Raw genomic sequence first — 26,447 nt, forward strand, 5'->3', positions numbered from 1 at the left:
GTTATTGATATGATTTGGATAAATTTTAATACAAAATTATTTTAGAGTGTGAAAACCTCATTTTCTTTAAAGAATTTTATAACTAATTTGTGTACAAAAAAGAGATAATGGCATGCCTTTAGCATCACGCACTCTAGCACACACGTGTGGTAATTGATTTATATGTTCTTTTTTAATCACTTAACACATCCACGTACGTTTAGTTAAGTTCTATTCTTTTTAGTATAAACTATTACATTCAAAGTTTGCTTAGGGTTTTAATCTAAATTAACAATGTTTAAGTACAAATTATAATGACAAACTACCCTTCTATGTATCAACAAAGAAGAAAGAAAACTACCAATTTTTATTCAAATTCAATTTCTCTATCCTTTCATATTATATATATAATGGATCTCAACTTTAAATAATGTAGGTGGTAACTTTATCATTCAAAAGTAGTTTCTTGTGTATATATTTTTTGGTTTGGAATTCGGAGATATTATTGTCAAATCGAAATTTGACTATTTCGACTAGTTGAAATTTTAAAAAGGGATAAAACCTTGAAAAACATTTATGTAATAATTCTCTTCCATTTTTGTCAAAGTGTAATCACTTTCAATTATGTGGTCCGAACTTTTACAAGAGTATAGCATTTTTTTTTTCTTTAATTTAGTTCATTAAAATTTAAAATTAAATACGATACAGATGGATACAAATAAATTTTTAATTTTAATATTAGTATTTAATACAATCTGTAAGGAATTATGGAGTAGAAAACTGCAAACTAATATGTTTCTTAACCCATAAGAACACTTGTCATTGGATTTTGTGGAAGGCAGTTATCAAAATAAGCATTAAGTGATTGGTTTTAATTGGCGATTTAGAGACGTGTCCATGGTGCTTTTAACCCATAACAAAACTTTTAAGTTTTTTCTCTCCCACAAGCAAATATTATATGTGTGTGTGTCTGTGGAAGAAGAGAAGAGTGCAACACAAGAGGTGTTAGCGTGAGGCACATAGTGTCGTGAGCCCTTTTGTATAAAGAAAAAGCAATTTGTGCCGAAACAATCTCTCCAGAAGCCTTATCGGAAGAGAAGAAGAAATGCATCAGACGGAAAAATTAATGGATTCTTTAGTATTGACGTCTAATTAAGTATAATTTCTATCTATGATAATAGTGTATTCTTATCAGACTAAAGATTTTTCTTTTTGTTTACTTCAACTAACCACGTTATGATATTCATAATTCAAATAGAGTATAGTTTGAGTTATTTTAGCGAGAGATTTGAGGATTTATTTTCAATCCAGATGATATGTATTTATGGATTTTGTCCCATCTTATTTTCATTGTTTTAGGGGGGATTTATAACAACCTTATGTTATTTGCTTGAGGGGAGATTTGTCTAAGCTAAGCTTTCAGTTGTATTGTTGACCATATTATATAAAGATTCTCCAAGTGTATGGACAAATTATGATATGGATTATAAATTTGCACTCTATTAAATTGAGTAGAAGAAACTGAAGTACATTCCGAACTCAAAAAGAAATTTACACGTGTACCCCTTTTAATTTAAATAATTATGAAAAATTATATTTTTAATTAGTCCATTTTGTAGTCTTACAAAAATAAATTAGCATGTGTGTGCATAGCACGTGATTATTAGTTGCTTGAATAAAAATGGACATTTAATAATTAATCATATTAAAATAGCTTACATACAAAACTAAACTTCACTTCAATTGCGCAATTATCCCTCTGTCTTTATTCGTTTATTTTATAGGTCTTCGTTTTCCAAAATCTACAACAAGTTACTTGGTTCTAAATAAAGAAGTTCAAAAGTTGCTAAACTCAAAATCAAAATTATATTAAAAGCGAAAAACTACCACAATAATAAATTCAACATTATGTATTTTATTATTGTTTACAGTACTTTTGAAAGAATTCGAATGAAATTGTAGGGACCAATCCCGTAGGAAAGGCCCTCCAAAAATAGGCGTATGCCGCTGTGAGCGGCGAGCACACGGTATTCTTTAGTAAAAGGCGAAAGAATAGTTCGCTCTGTGCTCACCGCACGGCTCCGTGGCTTTCAAAAGATATTGGTAATGTTTTTATATAGGGACCGGACGAATTGACTCACCAACTTCTTTCCGATGTGGGAATCCTCACTTTCGAAGGCTATTTTTTTTTATAGTACTTACTTTATTTTTGGGGTGCTGCTCTATTTATTCAGATATCACAAACCAAAAAAAAGCTGCCACGTGGTTTATCCCATACAGCAATACTACTCTATTCATTTGTTCTATTTTTTTATAAATATTCTTTGTGGAAAATTATAAATTCTTTTTTGATATTTATGAAATTTTGGATTACTTTTAGATAAGAGGATGGATTTGAGTGTTCTAATTGATATATTTGGTGTTATGGTGCAAATTTGGGGTGTTTATGATGATGATGAATTGTGATGATAGTTTGGTGAAGTTTTAGTTTGAAATTATTTAGAAATTATCTCAATTGAATATTTGTTAAATAGCTAATAAGTTACATATCTATGAAAAGAAGATGTTATTTTGAATATATTTCGAAGTTTTGCTCGATTTTATTATATAACAATGTTGTTTATGGTTTATTGTTATTTAAAAAAATGGTCATATATTTACATTTATTGTATTTTCTTGGTGAAAAATATTGATGTTATTTAACCAAGTTTAGTAAAATTAACTTTGGATGAATAAATTTTTAAATAAAAATATATAGATTAAGATTGAATAAACTTCAAAATTCAAATTATATCAACTAAAATGATATATGGACCAAATTTAAATATAGAAAATGTAATAAAGTAAAATTTGATAATTGAAATTATAATTATAATTTAATAAGTTACAATTGAAATTAACGATAATTTCCCTTATACATTATTTGTTCAAAAAATATTGGGAAGGATGTTGTATTTCCTTAAAGTTGTTTAGGAAATCCATGTTGGGACTAGTTCGAGAGAAAAGGATCATAAGAGTATTCAACTACCGGTAGTGCATTGGTTGATTAGTGAACATAGTTAGGCATTTAACAATTTGGTATATTTGTAGAATTGACCTATATGTGAAATCGTGTTGGTGTAGCGGCATGTCAAACACATTTGGATGTTTAAAGTTACCAAAGTTACGTGTTTCATAGAACAAAATACCAATTAGTTGCATGTCACTATGACTTATGAAGCTTTTGCAATTTATATGGTCCATTGATGACCATGTCAAAGGTCAAAATATCAAGATAATCAAGAAGTCAAAGATAATTAGCTTGATCATGTAATGATTTTTATTTTCGTATAACGAGCTCAATCATTATATATTTTGGGTTAAGAACTATGCTTCTAAATTTAGTAGTTAAAACGTTGAGTTTCCAAATTAAATGAAGTGTACACATAAAAGTGGCTCAAACTTTTCAAAATAGAAAGTTATTACGTCAAGCATTCTATAACTCAATTTTAATATGGTTGCTTTCAAACTAAGCAAGTTAGAATCAATTTAATACAATGGATAAGATACCTCACACCATACACTTTTTAAGGTCCATTTCATTTATTTTAAAAGTTTGTTTCAATTGTATAGACGTGTTTGAATTGACGTTTTATGTAAACCTTAGAACCTGTATTTTCTTCGAGTATACTTGTGTAATTGTGCTATAGAGTTATTGTTATTATTGGTGTTGAAGTCTCATTGTTAAGTAAGGTGAATAGAGGGACAAGCAAGAAAAGGAATTAAGTTAAGTTTTGGGTGGTTAAGGTATATGTGTTGGCTAAATTATGAGCGAGGAAGATGTTAGGCATTTTGAGCGTTAGACAACCAAGTTATGAAAGTTGTGTGTGAGATAAAGTGTTCCCTAGGTGGCCTAAAGAGGAGGAGCTAAGCTGCAAGATTAACTTACCTAAATGTTTAATTTCTAAAGATCTCGGTGAAATGGTGGTAATGGGTCCTAACCAAATGTTATGAGCAAAAATTAGGTAACATGATGAGTAATACTGTTCTACGCAACCACATTATTATTTATGTTGTCTAGATTTTTTTTTTTGATATTGTACAGCTGGTTCATGCATTTTGTGTTGACAGTAAGTAAGTTTTAGTGAGGGTTTGGGTTTATATGTTCCTAGAAGCTCCTTATAGTCTTATGATGTAGATAACACTATTACGGTATGCCTTATGTTTTGAGAATGGGTTGATGCATATTATAATCAATTTTCTTAAATTGGGAGTTAATAAGACTTCAGTAAGTGTCACAAGAGTAAGATAATGCTTGCTGAGTTTACACTCCCTCTTAGACTAGAAAGAGAGGTCTGGAGGAGTGTGACATTTTAATTTAAATGTTCAAATATGTGTTTATAAGTGCAAAAAAATATTTATACATTTAAAAAGATGATCCGAACTGTCATATTAAAATTCATATTATTTAGACTTAAATTGACTTTTTAATACAAATTCTATATTATTTGCTTGAGGGGAGTGTTATTTCAGAAAAGGATGTTTCTAGTCAATTTTTTTTTATAAAAAACATTTGGCGATGATTAATTATTAATTTATATATAGATTAATTACATGGATAAACAAACATTTCAATGTGCAATATATAAATTAGAAGTATATATTTTTCCTTTATATTAAAAAAATAAATGAATCTATTATATAATTCAGTAACCAAATAATATGTATCTAAGTTAATATATTATTAATTTTAGATTTTACTCAGAAGATATCTCTCCATCTTATAAAATAGCAAACAGTGTATGTTCATGGCTAGACCATTGTTACTCTAATAAACTTTAATTACGCAAGCTCATCATGAGACTCATCACTATGCATCTTATTGTGCATGCCCCGTGTAAGAGGATTTTCATAATAGTCTCACTTAACTTAACTTGTACAAATCTTCTCACACAAATTAAGTATTTCGTACAAGACTTCCTCAACACATAATTTTATTGCATGTTCACCCACACTTCTGTCTTACACCACAACAATATCACTGAGCACAAGCTTATAATTTTAGGTCACACAAAAACTAAAAGATTTATTAATAAATATTAACCAACTTGAGAGAATATATAATAACCATAACCAACCACTACAAGAAAAATAGTTTACCACGACAGTTATAATCCATCATATTTCAAATTTATGACAGTTTTTTATAGTCATTGTATCACCAGTAAAGGTATAGCTAACTATGACAGATTGAAAAAATGGTCACTTATTTTCATTAATCTCATTATTTTAGGGAAATAATTAATGTCATTATTTTATATTTTATAAAATAATTAATGTCATTATTTTATATTTTATGACAATAACTAACTGTTATCAATTCACACATATGAAAATAATTATTTATCATTCATGACAATTATAATATATGACGAATTATTTAAATAATCCTCTATTACATCTTTATTAATAAATTATTGATCATATATATTAATAGATATTAATTACTAAAAGGAAATTTAAATAATTTTAGAAAATGATCTTTCTAGTTGTGCGCTAATTAATTACTAATTTATATATAGATCAATTACCGATAAACAAACATTTCAATATATTTTTCCTTCATAATATATTGTTACTTTAAGATTTTACTCAAAATATTTCACCATCCAAATCTTTTTTGGACCGTTGTAAACCATTCGGGGTTCTTTGGTCTCGTGAACAATTAGAAGATTTGGGAATACATAATTGTAGGGACCCACCCGTAGGAAGGCCCTCCAAAAATAGGCGTATGCCGCTATGAGCGGCGAGCACACGGTATTCTTTAGTAAAAGGCGAAAGAATAGTTCGCTCTGTACTCACCGCACGGCTCCGTGGGTTTTCAAAGAAAGTATTAATGGGTTTATATAGGCACTGGATAAATTGACTTACCAACTGCTTTCCAATGTGGGAGTTTTACTCTCAAAAGCAACTTTTAGTTTATTTATTTTGGGTTGCTGCTCTCTACTATTCACATGTCAGGAACCAAAGAAAAACTGCCACGTGGTTATCCCATTCAGCATGGTTATTTATTTAATTTATTTGTTTTATTTCTGAATTTTTCTTTCTTGAAAATTATAAAACTCTTCTTGTATGATCAATGTTGGATGAATAAAATAAAATGTTGAACTTCCAATTTAAATGAATTATAGATGCTCGAACTTTTCAACATTAAAAGATAAAACTTGAATGTGAGCTTTAAAATATAAGTTTGGTTGTCTGATCAATCCAAGTACTCTATAACTCCAATTTAATATGGTTAGTTTCCAACTAAGCAAGTTAGAATCAATATATGGGCAATCTAAAACTTGAGGAGTCTCAACTCTATCCATAGATATAGAGATGTTACATGGAAGGAAATAAGAAAAATTAATGATAGGAAATAGCACAACTTAGAAAATGAATTAAAAATATAACACAATAATAAAATACGTATAAAAATAGCAAATGATGACCAGTCAACTAGTAAAATTTATAAAATGTCAAATTTATCATTTAATGACTATCATTGATAGGAATTACCACTGATTGTCGTTATCAATGATAACAAGTAATAAAAACACATTTCTCAAATTGAAAGTCACTTAAGATGACAACTGTTAGTGATGATAGTTATGAATGATGAGTGTAATCATTGATAGCTTTCAATTTTGAGAAATCGAAAAAAAAATCTTTGAAATAGTAGTTGGGCGTGAGCATTTTAGTTTTTTATCAATTTTTTGTGCTATATAGGCAATTGTTTTGTCCTTTTGCTATATGCTAAATTATATATAAAAAAAAAATGCTCCTCAATTTTGTAGTTTGTGTCAAAAATACCCCTAAACTTTCGAAAGTTTAAGGTTAACATTTCAAAAATGACCTTAAACTTTTGAAAATGGTTTGAAAATACCATTATTGTTAATTATTTATGAAGATTGTTAAAGTTTTGTTTCAAAAATACCCACGAATTATTGAAAAGTTCTAAACACCTTTAAACCTTAAAAAAGTCATTCCAATTTTTACACTAAATTTATTCACCCACAAAAAAAACCAAAATTGTAAGTTAAAACCATAGTTCCAAAATTTTCATCGATATGTCGATATTTTTTTGTCAAACATTTTTGTGGATTCGATATCGATAGAAAATATGAACCAATATTTCTATGACATCATAGAAAAATTATCAAATCACAAAAAATAAACACAAAAATAATTCTTATGTTAATATCATATAAATAGTAGATCTATATACTTATTTGAAAATAATAAAAGATTTGTTTACTCATTTAAATTTATTTTTTGAATTTTTTGTTTTTCTTTTCAAATAATATCCACTAAAATTAAATTTTTGTAAAACTAGATTTCGATAAATCCATCAACGTCAATATTTTAAACATTCACTAAAACATAAAATCCCACAAAATCTCATGTAATTTTTTTAAAAAAAAACCTCTTTAAAACATACTAAAAAAATAACTAGTCAAATTTAAAAAAAAACTCACACCGAGAGATTTATCAAACTATCACCGTGTATTAATAGTCGAATATACTTCGTGATCTATCATGATGTGTTAATAGCTAAATAAATTTAAAACTATAGTTTTAACTTAAAATTTTATTTTTATTTTGGTTGGTGAGAAAATTGGTGTAAATTTTGATTCAACAAAAATAATACCTTTTAACTTTTTCTAAGTTCAATGTTATTTTTGAAACCTTTTAAAAGTATTTTTGAAATAAAACTAAACACTTTCCATCTATAACTAACAGTCTAATGGTAAGGATATTTTTTAAAGTTTAAGAATATTTTTTTTATACAATCCACAAAATTCGTGTACGTTTTTTTTTTTTTTTAATTTAACCTTTACTATATACTCTATTCCTTTTTTACTCCAATATCATTTATGCAACTTGTCTTAAAAAAAAAAAAAGAAGAAGAAGAAGACAAAGATATAAATGGTGCATTACAATGAAAGAAATAAACACATGGGAATGAAAGAAATAATTTAAAAGAAAACAGATGGTATGTAAAGTGTTAGATTTATAAACAATGAGAGAAAAATAAATGGATACATGGGTTTGCTCAATTAAATACTTCTTCCAACCACTAAAGTGGGTATTAATTTGACATTTTTGAGTCTACCTAATAATGATACAAATTATATAAGTCTACTTTAGTTGGAGCATTTGTCAAGGAAATGGAGCATGGAATCAAATTAAACATAATTCACTCCATCATATTTTGTCGCTTCATCACATTCATAACTCACATTTTTTTAGTTTCACATTCATAACTCACATTTTTTTAGTTTTTGGGACCTTAAACACTGTTGTGAGCTCTTGCATTCAAATTTAGAAACAAACGAGTCACAAACAAGAAAATAAGGTTAATTTTGATAAATATAACAAAATATAAAAATATTTATAAAAATATTCATTTATTTATCACTTTATTTATTCTCTTTTATTTTATTAAAAATTTCTTCTCTTTAAACTTTGAAGTTCGTGATCTAAATTTGATGCATAGAAAAGACTAAAATTAATGTTGGATGATTAAAATACTTCCATGGATCATATATGGATTTGATCGATTTTACTCTCTTACGAAAGTACTATTCAATAGATTTTCTTTAACAAAATTTGACTATTATGTCACAAAGGTACTAAAAAGCTTTAATTTGATACCAAATTGGCATGAAAGGTTGAGCCCATTTCTAGTCAAGTTTAAGTTTCAAGGGCTCCACAACCTAACCAAGCCTCGATTTGGCGAGGTTACCCAACCTCGTGTTTCTGAGCTTTCATTGACATTCCCTAAGTATTTGAAAAATATTTTAGTTCATTACTAATATTTATAAAATATAACAAAATATAATTTTAGTTCATTACTAATATTTATAAAATATAACAAAATATTATATTTTATAAAATAATAATTGTATTGAACAGCTTGAACTGAAAGAAGAATTTATAAACGAAAAATAAAATAATAATTGCATTGAGCAGCTTGAACTGAAAGAAGAATTTATTAACTAAAAATTGTAGGGACCAAAATCCCGTAGGAAAGACCCCCCAAAAATAGGCGTATGCCGCTATGAGCGGCGAGCACACGGTATTCTTTAGTAAAAGGCGAAAGAATAGTTCGCTCTGTACTCACCGCACGGCTCCGTCGCTTTTCAAGGTAAGTATTAATGGGTTTATATAGGCACCGGACAAATTGACTTACCAACTTCTTCCGATGTGGGAGTTTTACTCTCAAAAGCAACTTTTAGTTTATTTATTTTGGGTTGCTGCTCTCTACTATTCATATGTCAGGAACCAAAGAAGAACTGCCACGTGGTTATCCCATTCAGCATAGATATCTATTAATTTATTTGTTTTATTTCTGAATCTTTCTTTCTCGAAAATTATAAAACTCTTCTTTGAAATGTATGAAATATTTGAAGGTGGGAAAATCTATGATCAATGTCAAAATAAGTTGTCAACCCTGATGGACTCGATTAAAGATTCAATAAACCAGAAATCAACTCACTCTGATAACAGTTGAGAAAAATAAGTCACGATTAATTGCTTAACAACTTAAGTTAACGTTCAAGTTTTATAACTAAAGTAACACATGAGTATCAGTACAAAAAGACAGAATAAAACGCTAGCATGTTGGTCACAACATCTTTTCACACAAATGACTCACAATGCCACAAAGAATGTATTCAACACCACACACCGCACAAACTGAGTACTTCGTAAAAGACTTTCTCAACACATAATTTTGTTGCACATTCGCCCACACTTATGCCTTCCACCACAACAATATCAAACATGCACAAGCTTATATTCTTAGGTCATGCAAAAACTAAAGTCAATTTCATGAATTTATTAATAAATATTAACCATGTATTTATTAATAAATATTAACAACCTCGAGAAAATATATAGTAACTGTAAGGATAAAAACCCTACGCAGTGGAAGAATTAACAGAGACCAAAACTCAATTTAATATGGAACCTAAAAAATAACAATACATTGCCAACACCTAATTTATGGCTAAGCATGCTTTGAAATAATGAATATTAGAGAAATACAGAGAATTGGAAACTTACGATCGTTGACGTCTCAAAACACCAAATTAGGAGGCACCACCACTTGGACTCTAGTTGAGATTTGGTTTGTGGGAACCAATTGGGAGGGAACTTTTTCTTTCAGAGAAAATTTTTCTTTTCCAGAGAGAATTTGAGCGTCTGCTGAATCACAAAACAGTTCTTATGTTTTGTTACGCAAAAAAATTTCCCTCTTCTTCAGACGGAAAAAGTAGAAAGTTGAGAAAATAAATTGGAATGTAGAAAAACCATTTACGCTCCCTATTAATTTAATAAATCAATATTAAATTAAGATAATTGATTAATTAAAACAATTAATTAAGTTAATAATTAATTAAATTATAATTAATTAAATTATATTTAATTAATATTTTATTTAAATCATTTACCTATCCTATAGTTTTAATTTGATTAATTAAATTAAATTAAATTGAACTATTAATTAATTCTCCAATTAATTAATTGTTAAATTTAAAATCATATTTTCATCCAAATTTGAATCATATTCAAATATAAATTTCTCTCCTAACCTATAGTTTAAATTTCAATCTAATTCACATTAAATTAATATTTGAACTTATTCAAATATTTTATTATCTCATAAATAAATTTTGAATCATATCCAAAATTAAATTTATATAATAAAGTTTAATTAAAATATAAAATTTTTATTATAATATATTACCAAACATTATATTAATTCCTAAAGTAAATTTGCTCATTTTAAATTACCACCAATAAAATTAAATCTCATTACCCTTACGAGCTAGAAAGAGGACCTAATAGACCTACAGATCAGAAGCTACAACAATATGAGATTAATTAGCTAAACTCATTAACCACATTAATCAATATTCGTTAACTGTGTGTACACTTCACTAAAGACTCACAGCTAAACTCTTCTCACTGTAGATATATTTCTGTGTCCATGGATATAGACCAATATCAGTAAGTTAATCTTTCACAAATGTTCGTAACACCAGCTGGATCAAATTACCATTTTACTCCTAGGTTACTTCTAGTCCTTAAATATCAATGCTTCTCTAATGAACAATTTGTTTATGATCCAACTACTAAACAGAAACCTCTCTCTCGTGCCATAAAAAGGGTATAGCCCTTTGTTTAAGTTTCAGAGACACCATTTAAGGGAACACTTAATTATCTACTTACCTTAAAGTTAGAAAGGTGTGAATTTCATCTTGTATGAATTTATCTTGTGTGATTATGTTCTTAGCTCCTCGCTCGGTCTTGTCCCCAAAATGGTAGGCATATTAAGTTGGCAAGCTGACCACTCTCACTTGTACAAATCAAAGAACAATCTCTCACGAATAAGAGTTCATAATGCACTCAAGATTTGGACTAAGTTACCTAGGTCATCCTAATGAAATAGAAACTCAATTAGTTAACGGAGTTAGATCTAGTGATTACTATTTTGTGGTCTAGTCTTATGCAAACTTATTGCATAGGATACTCTCACTTGCATGTCGCATACATAAATGCATTAGATCAATACGTTTTTAGCGTGCCTTTGTTCCCTCTCCTTTCAGTCGAGCCTTCTTCATTTCTTTCTCCCTAGCTCCAGCGTAGCAATACAAGGTGGCCATATGTAACGCCCCGAAAATTTAAGGTAAAATTTTTCTCGTTTTATGTAAATTGCAAGTCGATATAATAATAATATAATATTATTATATTATTATTATTAATATTTATTTTTATTTGTTATAATATTAATATTATAATAAATATTATTATTAATTAATATTATAGAAATATTGTTTTTATAAAACAATAAAATAAATTATTATTTATTAATATTAATATTATTAATATATTATTATTATTACTTTATTATTATTATTATTATTTATATTTTAATATATATATTATTATTAAATTTAATTTAAACTATTAATTGTTTATAATTATTAAAGTTTATATATATATATATATATATATATATATATATATATATAATTTACAAAAAAAAAAAAAGAAAAGAAAAAACCCTAAGTTCGCGCGCAGCCCCCCCCCCCTCGAAATTTCTTTTCTCTCTCGCCGACGCCGCCACCGAGCCATCCATTTCCTCATCTTCCTCCATCCTTCGCCCGACCACCGCCGCCGTTCGCGCAGCCCATCTCTCCTTCTCTTCTCCTTCATCTTCCTTACAGCCCCCACCGACGACAGCCGACGCCGCCACCATCTCCTTTCCTTCCCTCCGTTTTCGTTTTCTCTCCGCCGCGCCACCGCCACCCAAACCATCCATTTTCCTTTTCTTTCTCCGTCGTTCTCTCGTCGTTCTACCACCGCCGGCGTACTCTCCGTCATCAGCTCGTGTCTCCAACGCCGACCGAGCACGGAGGAAGCGCCGTCGTTCGCCGGAAAGAAAAGAAGCCGCGGAATCGTGCTAGCCGTTCGACCCGACCCGGTTCCAGCTGACCCGAGCCCGTTTCCGATCCGAGCCACACAATCCGGGTGAGCCGAGTCGACCAAGCCGAGCCGCGAGCCGTACCCGAGCCGCCATCCTTGTCCGAGCCGAGCCCTAAGCCGAGCGAGCCGCGAGCCGAGCCGCGAGCCGAGTGAGCCGAGCCGTGAGCCGAGTGAGCCGAGCCGCGAGCCGAGTTGAGCCGAGCCGAGACCAAGCCGAGCCGAGCCGAGGTGGAGCCGAGCCGAGCCGAGCCGAGCGCCTTCAAGCCGAGCCGAGCTCCCTGTTTCACCAAGCCACCTAAGCCTTCCTTCCTCCGCTCCGGGTCACGGTGAGTCTTCGGTAAGGATTGTTTTCGATGAATTCTCTAATGTTGCTACATCCGATTAGAGTTTGAATATTGGAATAAGATATGACCCTACTTGTCTCCCTTGAAGGTAGTTCAGATTTGACACTTGGGTTCTCGGGTCTCGCGGTAGGCCTGGTTGGAGATAGCCTCCTTTCCTTGGATCTGTCAAGCGTGGATTTCGATCGAGGGGCATAACCGAGTTTCAGGTAAGGGTTTTCCTACTACTGGACCCCGAGTCCAGGTTAAAACCGTAGTAATCCACAGGGGATTACACGTTGGTGATTGTACTGAATATCTGTATGCGTGTTGACTGTTAAGTACTGATATTATATTTTGTCTGATGAAAATATACTGTGACTGCTATTTGTGGATTGAAATTATATGTTGATGGACCTTAAAGTTACGGTTTAGTATGTATTAAACACTGGTCTGGATGTGGTTCATGGAGTTTGGACGGGAAAGGACAGTAAGTCCGGTTTTGGTTGGTTAGTCGATTGGACCTAGGGTTTCCCTATTGGTGTGCGAATCGGTAATGCATAAAGCAACTGAGGGTGTAGATGTTAAACCTATACTATCTGACTGACAAAGTCTATGGCGGGACCGTAATATGAATGCCGTTGAGATGTGACTGATGTAGACAGTTTAGTAAGGGCTGAGGGGTAACGGTTAGCTTCATCTATGGGGTAGTGTGCCTTACTGAGAGGTGCATCCTTCGGGAGCACTAGACTGATATGTGCATCCTTCGGGGGCACTAGACTGATATGTGCATCCCTCGGGAGCACTAGACTGATATGTGCATCCTTCGGGAGCACTAGACTGATATGTGCGTTCTACGGAACCACTAGACTGTTATGTAGGGTACCCCCGAATAGGAAGTTAACTGTTGTTCCCTAACGGGCCCAGTAGTGGGTCCCTTACTGGGTATGTTTATACTCACCCTTTCTCTTCTTTAACTTTTCAGGTAGGGGTAGAGCGAGGGGCAGACCGACGAGAGGCAGGAAGGATGCGTGAAGGCCATATGGACGCGTCCGTTTTTCTTTCGCTTCCGCTATGTATTTTGTCAGAATATTTTGATTATGATTTTTGGACTGGTGACTTGACATTGTATTTTGTGATTTTCTTTTTGAATTATTTAAAATAGGGCCCGAAACTGTCTTTTTTAAGGTTTATACTGTTTTAATGAATCGTATTTGGTCCGTTTTAAATTTTTCGTTGAATAGTCGAGTTTTGGTATTTGGTAGTGACCTGAGCTTAGTCCGGAAAAGTTGGGTCGTTACACCATATCCATAGTATTACCAAGATAAGATATCCAGCCTTAACCTCAGAAATCAAAACTATGATAAAATGACTTACGGCTGGGTAGTCGCCGATGAATGAGGTGATGCGGCGGTTGTCGTCAGGCGGTTGTCGTCGGAAGAGACGCGACGGTTGTAGTCGAAGCTGCTGTCGTCGAATCGGAAGAGACGCGGAGGTGATACGGCGGTGGTCGTCGTCGTCGTCGAAGGTTTCGTCGTCGTCGAAGAGACGCGGAGGTGATACGGAGGTGAATGGCGCGAGGCGGTGGCCTTTCGCGATGAGGAAGAAGAAGAATGAAAGCCACGCGAAGCCTCTAGGGTTTTTTTTAGATAAATAAATTTAATAATAATAATAAAATTTAAAAAATTTAAAAAATAATATAAAATAATAATATATTTTTAAAAAAATAGGTTTTTTTTAAAAACATTCTTGACGTTTTTAAAACGTCAAGAAACATCAATAAATTTGAAAATGAAATTTTTTGACGTTTTAAAACGTCAAGAATTTAACGACATTTCTTGACAGTTTTAAAACGTCAAGGATAAATATATACATTTGACGTTTTAAAAAAACGTCAAGAATATCAAACTCATGATAATTCTTGACGTTTTAAAAATGTCAAAAATGTAAAATAAACAACTTGACGGTTCCAAAACGTCAAGGAAACATTGCATATTACTTGACGTTTCAAAACCGTCAAGTAAATTGCCTCCCCTCCGCCTTTTAATCAAAATTCTTGACGGTTTTTTCATTAAACCGCCCCTTTCTTGACGGTTTTTCAAGAAACCGTCAAGAAAAGAAAAAATCAACCGTCAAGAAAGGGTCTTTTTCTAGTAGTGACTATATATCCTTTAAGTTGATCTTGAGCATTGATCCTCATATTTCTCTACATACTCTTCAAGACTCATCAAACAACTTAGAATTTTAGTTTATTGGATTTAGGTTATTAAAAAACTAATAATCAATAACACTTATTGAAATTATAATAATAAAACACTTTATTAATAACGGTCAATTGATTATATTATTATCTACGAGCTTTAAGATATGAAACGCAACAATAACAACCATAACCAATCACTACAAGAAAAATGGCCCATCACGACAATTAAAATCTGTCATATTTAAAATTCATAACAGTTTTTTTACAGTAATTGTATCGCCTGTAAAAGGTTAGATTTGTCACCATAAGTATTTTCATGACAAAAAACAAATATCATATATCTAGTAGTATTGAAAAATAATGAATGTCATTATTTTATATCTGTTATCAATTCACACATATTAGAGTAATCATACTGACGATAGTTATAAAATATCATGGATTTATATAATTTGACTTTTTTTTCCTGTAAAAAACATGTCAATCATAATTCACATCGAACGTCAAGAACAGACAGCATGACTATAATTAAATGTAAAAGATATCTTTATCTTGACACTTTTTTTCTAAAATATTTATTAATAAATATTAATCCAACAAAACAATCTAATCTAAATAAACATAATCCAACCTAACAACACAATCCAATCTAAATAAACGTAATCCAACGTACCAAATCATGTAAGATTCTCCTTATTTTATGAACAAACTATGATATAAATTATAAATTTAAGATTTCATTACATTGTATACAATACTTAATTACATCTCAAATTCATACCAACTTGAACAATTTTACAAGTACAACCCTTTTAATTTAAATAAATTTGGAAAATGATCTTTCTAGTCAATTTTGTAGTCTCTGTTTTCATAAAAAAAAACATTGTGCGATGATTAATTAGATTAATTGCTAATTCATATATAGTTTAATTACATCGATAAACAAACAATTCAATATACGTGGAATAATTAAAAAAGTATATATTTTTCCTTTATATTATAAAAATAAATGTACCTACTGTATAATTCCGTAACCAAATAACTTGCATCTCTAAGGTAATTGTTAATTTTAGATTCTACTGAAAACATTTCTCCATCTTATAAAATAGTTCGTGGGTGGATATTGTCACTGAAATAAACTTCAATTCTGCAGTCTATTTTGTACCGTTGTGAACAACTCGAAGCTCTTCTGATTCCTCTACGATTAAAAAATTTGGAAATACCCAATTATAGGGATCCACCCAAAGGAAGGCCCTCCAAAAATAGGCGTATGCCGCTGTGAGCGGCGAGCACACGGTATTCTTTAGTAAAAGGCGAAAGAATAGTTCGCTCTGTACTCACCGCACGGCTCCGTCGCTTTTCAAGGAAAGTATTAATGGGTTTATATAGGCACCGGACAAATTGACTTACCAACTTCTTCCGATGTGGGAGTTTTACTCTCAAAAGCAACTTTTAGTTTATTTATTTTGGGTTGCTGCTTCTACTATTCATATGTCAGGAACCAAAGAAGAACTGCCACGTGGTTATCCCATTCAGCATAGATATCTATTAATTTATTTGTTTTATTTCTGAATCTTTCTTTCTCGAAAATTATAAAACTCTTCTTTGAAATGTATGAAATATTTGAAGGTGGGAAAATCTATGATCAATGTCAAAATAAGTTGTTAACCCTGATGGACTCAATTGAAGATTCAATAAACCCGTAATCAACCCACTTTGATACCAATTGAGAAAAATAAGTCACGATTAATTGCCTAACAACTTAAATTAACGTTTAAGTTTTATAACTAAAGTAACACATGAGTATCAGACAAAAACACATAATAAAATGCTAGCATGTCGGCAACCTAGTTAGATGTCACAATATCTACATCTAGGAAACCTTTAGTCCGATTGAAGAGGATCACAAATACATAACTTATCAAGAATCAACTATCTTGATTTATATGGCTTTTACAAAAGATAAACATTTAGGTTCCTCCTAATCCACTTCATGTGTGGATAAGGAATTCATCTAGACTCCCCCTAAATCATATGTTTCATGTTTCACATTTGCATCTCACTTTGTAGGCTCTCCAGTAAGAGACGCCTCATAATAATCTTTAATGTTAGGCTCCCCTAACTTGCACAGATCTTTTCGCACAAATGACTCACAATGCCACAAACAAAGTATTCAACACCACACACCACAAAAACTGAGTAATTAAAAAGACTTTCTCAACACATAATTTTGTTGCACGTTCGCCCACACTTATGTCTTCCACCACAACAATATCACACAAGCACAAGCTTATATTTAGGTCATGCAAAAACTAAATTCAACTTCATGAAATTATTAATAAATATTAACTATGTATTTATTAATAAATATTAACAACCTCGAGAAAATATATAGTAACTGTAAGGATAAAAACCCTAGGCAGTGGAAGAATTAACAGAGACTAAAACTCAATTTAATATGGAACCTAAAAAATAACAATACGTTGACAACACCTTATTTATGGCTAAGCATGCTTTGAAATAATGAATATTAGAGAAATACAGAGAATTGGAAACTTACGATCGTTGACGTCACTGTATCTACAAAACTCCAAATTGGAAGACACCACCACTTGGAAAACTTGCTACTCTCTAGTTGAGATTTGGTTTGTTGGAACCAATTGGAAGGGAACTTTTTTTTTCAGAGAAAATTTTTCTTTTCCAGAGAGAATTTGAGCGTCTGCTGAATCACAGAACAATTCTTCTATTTTGTTACACAAAAAAATTTCTCTCTTCTTCAGACGGAAGAAGTAGAAAGTTGACAGAATAATTGGGAATGTGGAAAAACCATTTACGTTCCCTATTAATTTAATAAATAAATATTAAATTAAGATAATTAATTAATTAAAACAATTAATTAAGTTAATAATTAATTATATTATATTATATTAATATTTTAATTAAATCATATTTAAATGAATATCTCACCTATCTTATAGTTTTAATTTGATTAATTTAATTTAATTAATTAAATTAAATTAATCAAATTAAACTAAACTAATTAATAGTTAAATTTAAAATCATATTTTAATCCAAATTTGAATCATATTCAATAATAAATTTCTCTCCTAACCTATAGTTTTAATAGGAATCTAATTCACACTAAATTAATATTTGAACTTATTCAAATATTTTTTATCTCATAAATTAATTTTGAATTATATCCAAAATTAAATTTATATAATAAAGTTTACGGTTTACGGTTTTATAAACTTTATATTATAATGTATTGTCATACATTATATTAATTCCTAAAGTAAATTTGCTCGTTTCAAATTATAACCAATAAAATTAAATCTCATTACCCTTACGAGCTAAGAAGAGGGGCTAATGGACATACAGATCAGAAGCTAAAACAATATGAGATTAATTAGCTAAACTCATTAACCACATTAATCAATATTCGTTAATTGTGTTTACACTCCACTAAAAACTCACAGCTAAACTCTTCTCACTGTAGATATATTTCTGTGTCCATGGATATAGACCAATAACAGTAAGTTAGTCCTCCACAAATGTTCGTAAGACCAGCTGGGTCAAATTACCATTTTACTCCTAAGTTACTTCTAGTCCTTAAATATCAATGCTTCTCTAATGAACAACTTGTTTATGATCCAACCACTAAACAAAAATCCCTCTCTCTCGTGCTATAGAGAGGGTAGAGTCCTTTGTTTAAGTTTCGGAGACACCATTTAAAGGAACACTTAATTATCTACTTACCCTAAAGTTGGAAAGGTGTGAATTTCATCTTGTGTGATTATGTTCCCAGCTCCTCACTCGGTCTTGTCCCCAAAATGATAAGCATATCAGTCTGGCCACTCTCGATCGTGCAAATCAAAGAACAATCTCTCGCGAATAAGAGTTCATAATGCACTCAGGATTTGGACTAAGTTACCTAAATCATTCTAATGAAATAAAAACCCAACTAGTTAACGGAGCTACATCTAGTGATTACTATTTTGTGGTCTAGTCTTATGCAAACTCATTGCGTAGGATACCCTCACTTACATGTCGCATACATGAACGCATTGGATCAATATGTTTGTATCAAATACAAAGTGGTCATATCCATAGTATTACCAGGATAAGATATCCAACCTTAACCTTATATTATAGACTCTTTAAGTTGATTTTGAACATTGATCCTCATATGTCTCTATATACTCATCAAACAACTAAAAATGTTAGTCTATTAGATTTAGGTTATTAAGACAAAACTAATAATCAATAACATTTATTGAAATTATAATAATAAAACACTTTATTAATAACGGTTAATTGATTATATTACTATCTACGAGTTTTAAGACATGAAACCCAACAGTAACAACCATAACCAATCACTACAAGAAAAATGGTCTGTCACGACAATTAAGATCTGTTATATTTAAAATTCATGACAATTTTTTGTAGTGATTGTATCGCCTGTAAAGGTTAGATTTGTCACCATAAGTATTTTTATGACAAAAAACAAATATCATATATCTAGTTGTATTGACAAATATTCATTATTTTATATTTTATAACAATAACTAACTGTTATCAGTTCATACATATTAGAGTAATTGTCTATCACTATTTGCATATTAACGATAGTTATAAAATGACAATAACTAACTATTTGCATATTGACGATAGTTATATAATTTGACTTTTTTCCCTATCAAAAACATTTCAATCATACTTCACATCGAACGTAAAGAACAGACAGCATGACTATAATTAAATGTCACAAATATCTTTATCTTTACAGTTTTTTTTTAATATATTTAAATAAATATTAATCCAACAGAACAATCCAATCGATCGACCTAAATAAACAGAACACTCTCAAATAGCAAATTATGTAAGATTCTCCTTATTTTATGAACAAACTATGATATAAATTGTAAATTTAATATTTCATTGCATTGCATACAATACTTGATTACATTTCAAATTCATACGAACTTAAACAATTTTACAAGTACAACCTTTTTAATTTAAATAAGTTTGGAAAATAATCTTTCTCGTCAATTTTGTGGTACTAATTCATATATAGATTAATTACATCGATAAACAAACAATTCAATATACGTGTAATATATAAAAGAAGTACATACTTTTCATTTGTATTTACAAAATAAATATACCCATTGCATATAAGTTTGTTCTTAATTTTAGATTTTACTCAAAATAGTTCTCCATCTTATAAAATAGCATATTTGTACGTCCATGGCTGGATATTGTTACTGAAATGAACTTCAATTGTGCAATCTACTTTGAACTGTTGTGAACCACTCGAGCCTCTCCTAATTCCTGTACGATCAAAAAATTTGGAAATCCATAATTGTAGGGACCCACCCGAAGGAAGGCCCTCCAAAAATAGGCGTATGCCGCTGTGAGCGGCGAGCACACGGTATTCTTTAGTAAAAGGCGAAAGAATAGTTCGCTCTGTACTCACCGCACGGCTCCGTGGCTTTTCGAGGAAAGTATTAATGGGTTTATATAGGCACTGGACAAATTGGCTTACCAACTGCTTTCCGATGTGGGAGTTTTACTCTCAAAAGCAACTTTTAGTTTATTTATTTTGGGTTGCTGCTCTCTACTATTCACATGTCAGGAACCAAAGAAAAACTGCCACGTGGTTATCCCATTCAGCATGGTTATTTATTAATTTATTTGTTTTATTTCTGAATTTTTCTTTCTTGAAAATTATAAAACTCTTCTTTGAAGGTGGGAAAATGTATGATCAACGTTGGATGAATAAAATAAAATGTTGAACTTCCAATTTAAATGAATTATAGATGCTCGAACTTTTCAACATTAAAAGATAAAACTTGAATGCGAGCTTTAAAATATAAGTTTTAAGCAACAAATTACATTTCTACTTCTGATGTGTAAAGGAAGTAGTTTTCAAGAATAAAAACTAAAAAGAATAACGAAAACTGTCTTGGAGTAAGTTTCAAAATCCATCTGAGAGTTTTCATTTCTGGGTTTCTAAGGCCAATAGAGGGAGATCCACCACATTCCCAAATCTGGCTTTATATTATCTAATTTCTCTTGTATTATTAAATCATTTGAGCTCAATCTTCACAAAATCCAATTCCATTCAATTCAAGCTCAAGCTCTCAGAGAATTGAACCAAAGAAAAATGCTGGGCCATATCCCCATGTCTATTTATTTGGCCCAAAAGGTAACTGGGCCCTTGAATACTTTATTCGAGTGATCATTATACAAAATGTAATATTTCAAAAATATATTTGATGTAGGAACCCAATCCCGAGAAAAGGTCCCTCCAAAAATAGGCGTATGCCGCCTTAAAACGGCGAACACACGGTATTCTTTAGTAAAAGGCGAAAGAATAGCTCGCTGTGCGTTCACCGCACGGCTCCGTATTCTTCAATCGTAAATGTAGATTGTATTATATAGGCACCCGCCACATTCACTTCGGCACTCCTTTTCGATGTGGGGTTTTTTTTCCCCAAGTGTTGCTCTTCTCAATTAACCAATGGGGATGTCTTCATTTTGGAACTCATTCCTTCATTCACCACTCCTTTGCTCTTATTTATCACTTTATTTATTCTCTTTTATTTTATTAAAAATTTCTTTTCTTTAAACTTTGAAGTTCGTGATCTAAATTTGATGCATAGAAAAGACTGAAATTAATGTTGGATGATTAAAATACTTCCATGGATCATCGCTACATTCATAAATGGAAGGATTTGATCGATTTTACTCTCGAAAATTTAAGACTTACGAAAGTACTATTCAATAGATTTTCTTTAGCAAAATTTGACTATTATGTCACAAAGGAGCTTAGAATAAATTAAGACAAGGAAGATTTAATAAAACCTTAATTAATGGTGGTAGAATAGAACACTATGTGATGAGTGCATGTTTGATGATATGTGTTCATGTGTGACCTTATGAATATATGTGGAAAAGAGAATTATTATGTAGATATGGGATGAAATAATAAAATTGAAAACGGTGAAATGATTTGAAAGAAAGATTTTAAATTATGTCTGAAATTAATATGACTTTAATTCATACATATGATAACACTAAATTAAAAAAATGGGGAAAGATACACGTTTTAACTTGATACTTTTATCACACATTAAACTAAGAAATGTGCCACAATAAATTAAATTGATGAGAACATTCTCAAAATTGGTCAAGATAGACTAGAACTAGATACTTCATTGCAATTCAACAACTCTTCTTCTTGAAAGTGTGTTGATTTTTGTATTTGTCTATGAGATAATAAATGATTGTTTATACACATTTTCAAAATAAAACTAATTATATATTTGAGTCAATTAAGTAATATTTAAATTAAGAAATTTTAACAATGTAGGGAGTTATCAATAAACAATGTATTTATAAAACTTACAAAAACAAAATCCCAACCTTATAAAGTTGGTAAATTTTGATTTGATTTAGAATTTCTGAATTGTAGCGAGTCTGAAGGAGGGTCAAAGCCTTCAATCAAAAAGAAAGAGAAGGAGGTGTGAATAGGACCCCGATAGGCGTCAAGGACTGTAAGTAGTCCCAGTTGCGCGGCAGCATAAGAAGAAAAGGAAGGGGAAGAGGGGATTTGACGGAGTAGGACGAGGCCCTATCACTCAGAATCCTTTTAGTCCGTCACACAAGATCTCCAACCAAACCTACTCAAAGATAAAGAAGAATCGCTTCTCTTCGCAAATTCTTTCGGCTTTACGACAGGGAATTAGGACAAATAACCTCTCCGCAGACTCAGCCTCTGAGGCTATGTGATTCGAACCTATGGCCTCTTTTCATTTCAAGATTATCAAAGACGATTTCATTCCATCTTCCGGTTTGATTTTCTCCGTCCTCCTTCATTTCTGAATTGTAGCGAGGAAGGTTGAGCCCATTTCTAGTCAAGTTTAAGTTTCAAGGGGTCCCACAACCTAACCAAGCCTCAATTTGGCAATATTACCCAACCTCGTGTTTCTAAGCTTTCATTGACATTCCCATAGTATTTGAAAAATATTTTAGTTCATTACTAAATTTTATATTTTATAAAATAATAATTGAATTGAACAGCTTGAACTGAAAGAAGAATTTATAAACGAAAAATAAAATAATAATTGCATTGAGCAGCTTGAACTGAAAGAAGAATTTATTAACTAAAAATTGTAGGGACCAATCCCGTAGGAAAGACCCTCCAAAAATAGGCGTATGCCGCTATGAGCGGTGAGCACACGGTATTCTTTAGTAAAAGGCGAAAGAATAGTTCGCTTTGTACTCACCGCACGGCTCCGTGGATTGGAAAATTGTCGTGGGCGCCTTTATGTAGTAGATGGAGGGGTTGTCTAAAGTAGTTTTATTCGATGTGGGAGTTTCGCCTTCTAAGATGTTTTACTCAGTAATGGGATGTCAGCTGTGATCCTCTACCAATTTATTTCACATTATTAAATATTATATTAAAAAAATCTACCTTTTTTATTTCTTTGGCTTTTAAATTCTAATATTCTCTATAAATTAAAATTTTATTTCTTTTTGTATTCCATTAATTTGTCTCTAATTTTTAATATATATTGAATTTTTAAGAATAAATTTTAAAGATCTCTATGGCTTTTCAATTATTTTTTTTGTCATTTACCCAATTTGTGGAGGTGAGTACCTCCACAGGATAGACCTCAACAGAAAACTGAAGAGTAACGGCAGCAAGTGATTGAGTAGTTCCTCAAAATATGTTTTAGCAAGTGATCGAGTAGTTCCTCAAAATATGTTTTAAGAAGTTTGGAGTACATTTTGAAAACATCGGAAACCAATCGTTGAAATTATTTATATATTACCTCATGTTTTGTTGATTTTGTCCGTCTCACCTATTTTTATCAATGAAACTATCTATTAAAGTTATATTGCGCTATGAATTTGTAAACTTAACCACAGCGAACAAAGAATCAAATATACTTATTAGAAGAAAAAAATTGATACTAATATATTATAGGGACCCACCCCAAAGGGAAGTCCTCCAAAAATAGGCGTATGCCGCTTAAGGCGGCAAGCACACGGTATTCTTTAGTAAAAGGCGAAAGAATAGTTCGCTCTGTGCCCACCGCACGGCTCCGTGGGTTTCGTAAGTGGATGTTGGCGACTTTATATAGGCGGTGGATGTGTAGTACTGTATTTGCTTCTTTTCTATGTGGGAAATTCTCATCAAGCTATTTCAATTCAATTTTCTCATAAACTAATAGCTCTCTTTTGTTGAAGATAGAACATTCTTATGCATTAAAAAAGAAAATTCGCCTTTTGACCTTTTACTGATTGGTATTTTTATTTCATTGTCTACATACATATCTTTGATTTCCCAAATTAATTATAATGCTTTTTTATAATAAAAAATGTTATATTATTTATATATATATATAAATAAAAAATCATCGATCAAAAAAAATTATTCAATTTAGATTGTTTAAAGTCAAAATCTTCAACTATCATAGTCTAAGTTATGAATGATTGAGTTACTCTTAAAGTTGAACAAGAGAAAGCTTTAAGCAGGGTCGGAGAGATAGAGGTCCTGAATGATATCAATGATGGAAAACTCTTTGTTTAGTCATTCACATATTATGTTTTTTATAAATTGGTCTAATTTTATGAAGAGACTCTAAACGATTAATAAATTAGGGAATCAACTTCGACCCAAAGAGAAGATAAATCACTTGTTTTAGAAAGTTGCTCGTAGCCTCAACAAATTGTCCTATAGAAAACGGTGATTTATCTTATATGTGATCGTGGGATTATAAATTGGTCTAATTTTATGAACCTAGCTTTATGATAATTAGTTTTCAATTCAATTTTATAGTTTGTTTTGAATGGATTTTTATAGTCTTAGAAGATTTTAGTTCGGTTTTCATTTATTGATTTATATTTTGTAAGCCAATTTAAATAAAGCTTGACTAGTTAAGTCGTGTGTTTTTATTATTAAAATATAAAAAATTTAAATCTCTTCTTATCGAAACAAAAAAAACTATAATTTATGAATTTTTAATGTCTTAATTATAAGGTAATTGAATGCACAACATATTTATAATTATGTACTTATCAAAGTCGGTATTTATTATTTTTTCGACTTCATTTTTTTATTATAATATAAGGTCTTGTAATGTTTACTAAAAATATAACACGTAATTTATTTGAATCTTGTAAATTAATTTTATTCACCTAAAATTCATGTATGTTCTTAATTATTTACTCGTAATGAAGTAGTTAATAAAATCAAACAGATATCATTCCTCAAGCATACTTCAACTGTCATGCGAATATATAATCGATGTCGAGATTTAAATTAATATTTAATAATTAATAATTTTATTCATAAAAATGGAAATAAAATGAGGCTAATTTAATCAAGAAAAGAAGGTGATAAATGATAAAAGAAAAACAAGACAGTGATGTATAAGCTTGATGATAAAACAAACAAAAAATGGATAAAGAAGAATCAAAAGTTGACAATATAATACCAAATGATAATATATTATTTATTTTAGTACACTATATAATAAAATTCTTACAAGAATACAAAATTTAAATTATGTTTTAATGAGGATGAAATGGGTATGGGGTTAACTAAGCTTCCAATATATCTTAAGCCACCTTTGATTAAATGTATTATTTGAATTATTTTGATATATTGTTTCATGAACATATATATTAAATAGGGATATTTTAAAAAATAACAAAATATTGAAATTATTTACAAAATATAGCAAAAATCATCAAACTCTCCGTGACCTACTTTTTTTTTTTTAGTTTCAATATGTTACCATTCATGAAAATCCCCCCATTAAATATCTAGGATATGAATGTGTCTAGATTTTCAATGTCTGTGATAATTATGCATGTGTTTCGATGTACATAATTATTAATGCCTCTAATTTAAATATTTGTCATCGATTCAATAATTTGTAGAAAATAAAATTAAATAGAAAATTAATATAAAATTAATTTCTTGTTATGTTAATTAATTATATAAATATAATACAAACAAAAGAATATTTTTTAGGGAAAAATTTTTATGGATAGCAAAATATTGAAATTATTTACAAAATATAACAAAAAGAAAAACTTAAATGATCTATATAATATTTAGTTTATTTTGTTATATTTTGTAAATAGCTTTTTTTTCTATACTTGATAATGTCTCCACTTTTTTACTAAAAATAACTTATTTACTAAGAATAATTAAATTAAATAGAATTAATATCGATCATTAACAATAATAATTTATATTAAATAATTAAAATAGCATAAAATATTAATGACATATATATTATTAGAAATTTATTAACACACCTCCGCACAACAAAACGACAAAGTTTATTATACTTCGCTTTTCCTATGAATCATAAATATTTTATTCTATTTTTGAAAAATTT

General features: G+C 30.4%; 8 non-coding genes across 8 annotated transcripts; all 8 read right to left on the bottom strand.

Moving 5' to 3' along the window:
• Positions 1 to 1,947: 1,947 nt before the first annotated feature.
• LOC127151496 (U5 spliceosomal RNA) lies at positions 1,948 to 2,060 on the bottom strand. The gene has a single exon (XR_007824547.1). It is a non-coding gene; the product is annotated as a U5 spliceosomal RNA (small nuclear RNA).
• A 3,652-nt stretch (positions 2,061 to 5,712) lies between these two features.
• Positions 5,713 to 5,829, bottom strand: LOC127151500 (U5 spliceosomal RNA). The gene has a single exon (XR_007824551.1). It is a non-coding gene; the product is annotated as a U5 spliceosomal RNA (small nuclear RNA).
• Positions 5,830 to 9,021: 3,192 nt separating this feature from the next.
• Positions 9,022 to 9,136, bottom strand: LOC127151497 (U5 spliceosomal RNA). Its single transcript, XR_007824548.1, has one exon. It is a non-coding gene; the product is annotated as a U5 spliceosomal RNA (small nuclear RNA).
• Positions 9,137 to 16,253: 7,117 nt separating this feature from the next.
• Positions 16,254 to 16,368, bottom strand: LOC127151502 (U5 spliceosomal RNA). The gene has a single exon (XR_007824553.1). It is a non-coding gene; the product is annotated as a U5 spliceosomal RNA (small nuclear RNA).
• A 4,024-nt stretch (positions 16,369 to 20,392) lies between these two features.
• Positions 20,393 to 20,509, bottom strand: LOC127151499 (U5 spliceosomal RNA). The gene has a single exon (XR_007824550.1). It is a non-coding gene; the product is annotated as a U5 spliceosomal RNA (small nuclear RNA).
• Positions 20,510 to 21,313: 804 nt separating this feature from the next.
• Positions 21,314 to 21,430, bottom strand: LOC127151504 (U5 spliceosomal RNA). Its single transcript, XR_007824555.1, has one exon. It is a non-coding gene; the product is annotated as a U5 spliceosomal RNA (small nuclear RNA).
• Positions 21,431 to 23,209: 1,779 nt separating this feature from the next.
• On the bottom strand, positions 23,210 to 23,324 carry LOC127151498 (U5 spliceosomal RNA). Its single transcript, XR_007824549.1, has one exon. It is a non-coding gene; the product is annotated as a U5 spliceosomal RNA (small nuclear RNA).
• Positions 23,325 to 24,021: 697 nt separating this feature from the next.
• LOC127151503 (U5 spliceosomal RNA) lies at positions 24,022 to 24,137 on the bottom strand. The gene has a single exon (XR_007824554.1). It is a non-coding gene; the product is annotated as a U5 spliceosomal RNA (small nuclear RNA).
• Positions 24,138 to 26,447: the final 2,310 nt, after the last annotated feature.

Source organism: Cucumis melo, chromosome 10, assembly GCF_025177605.1.
Source record: "Cucumis melo cultivar AY chromosome 10, USDA_Cmelo_AY_1.0, whole genome shotgun sequence".
Taxonomy (NCBI): Eukaryota; Viridiplantae; Streptophyta; class Magnoliopsida; order Cucurbitales; family Cucurbitaceae; genus Cucumis; species Cucumis melo.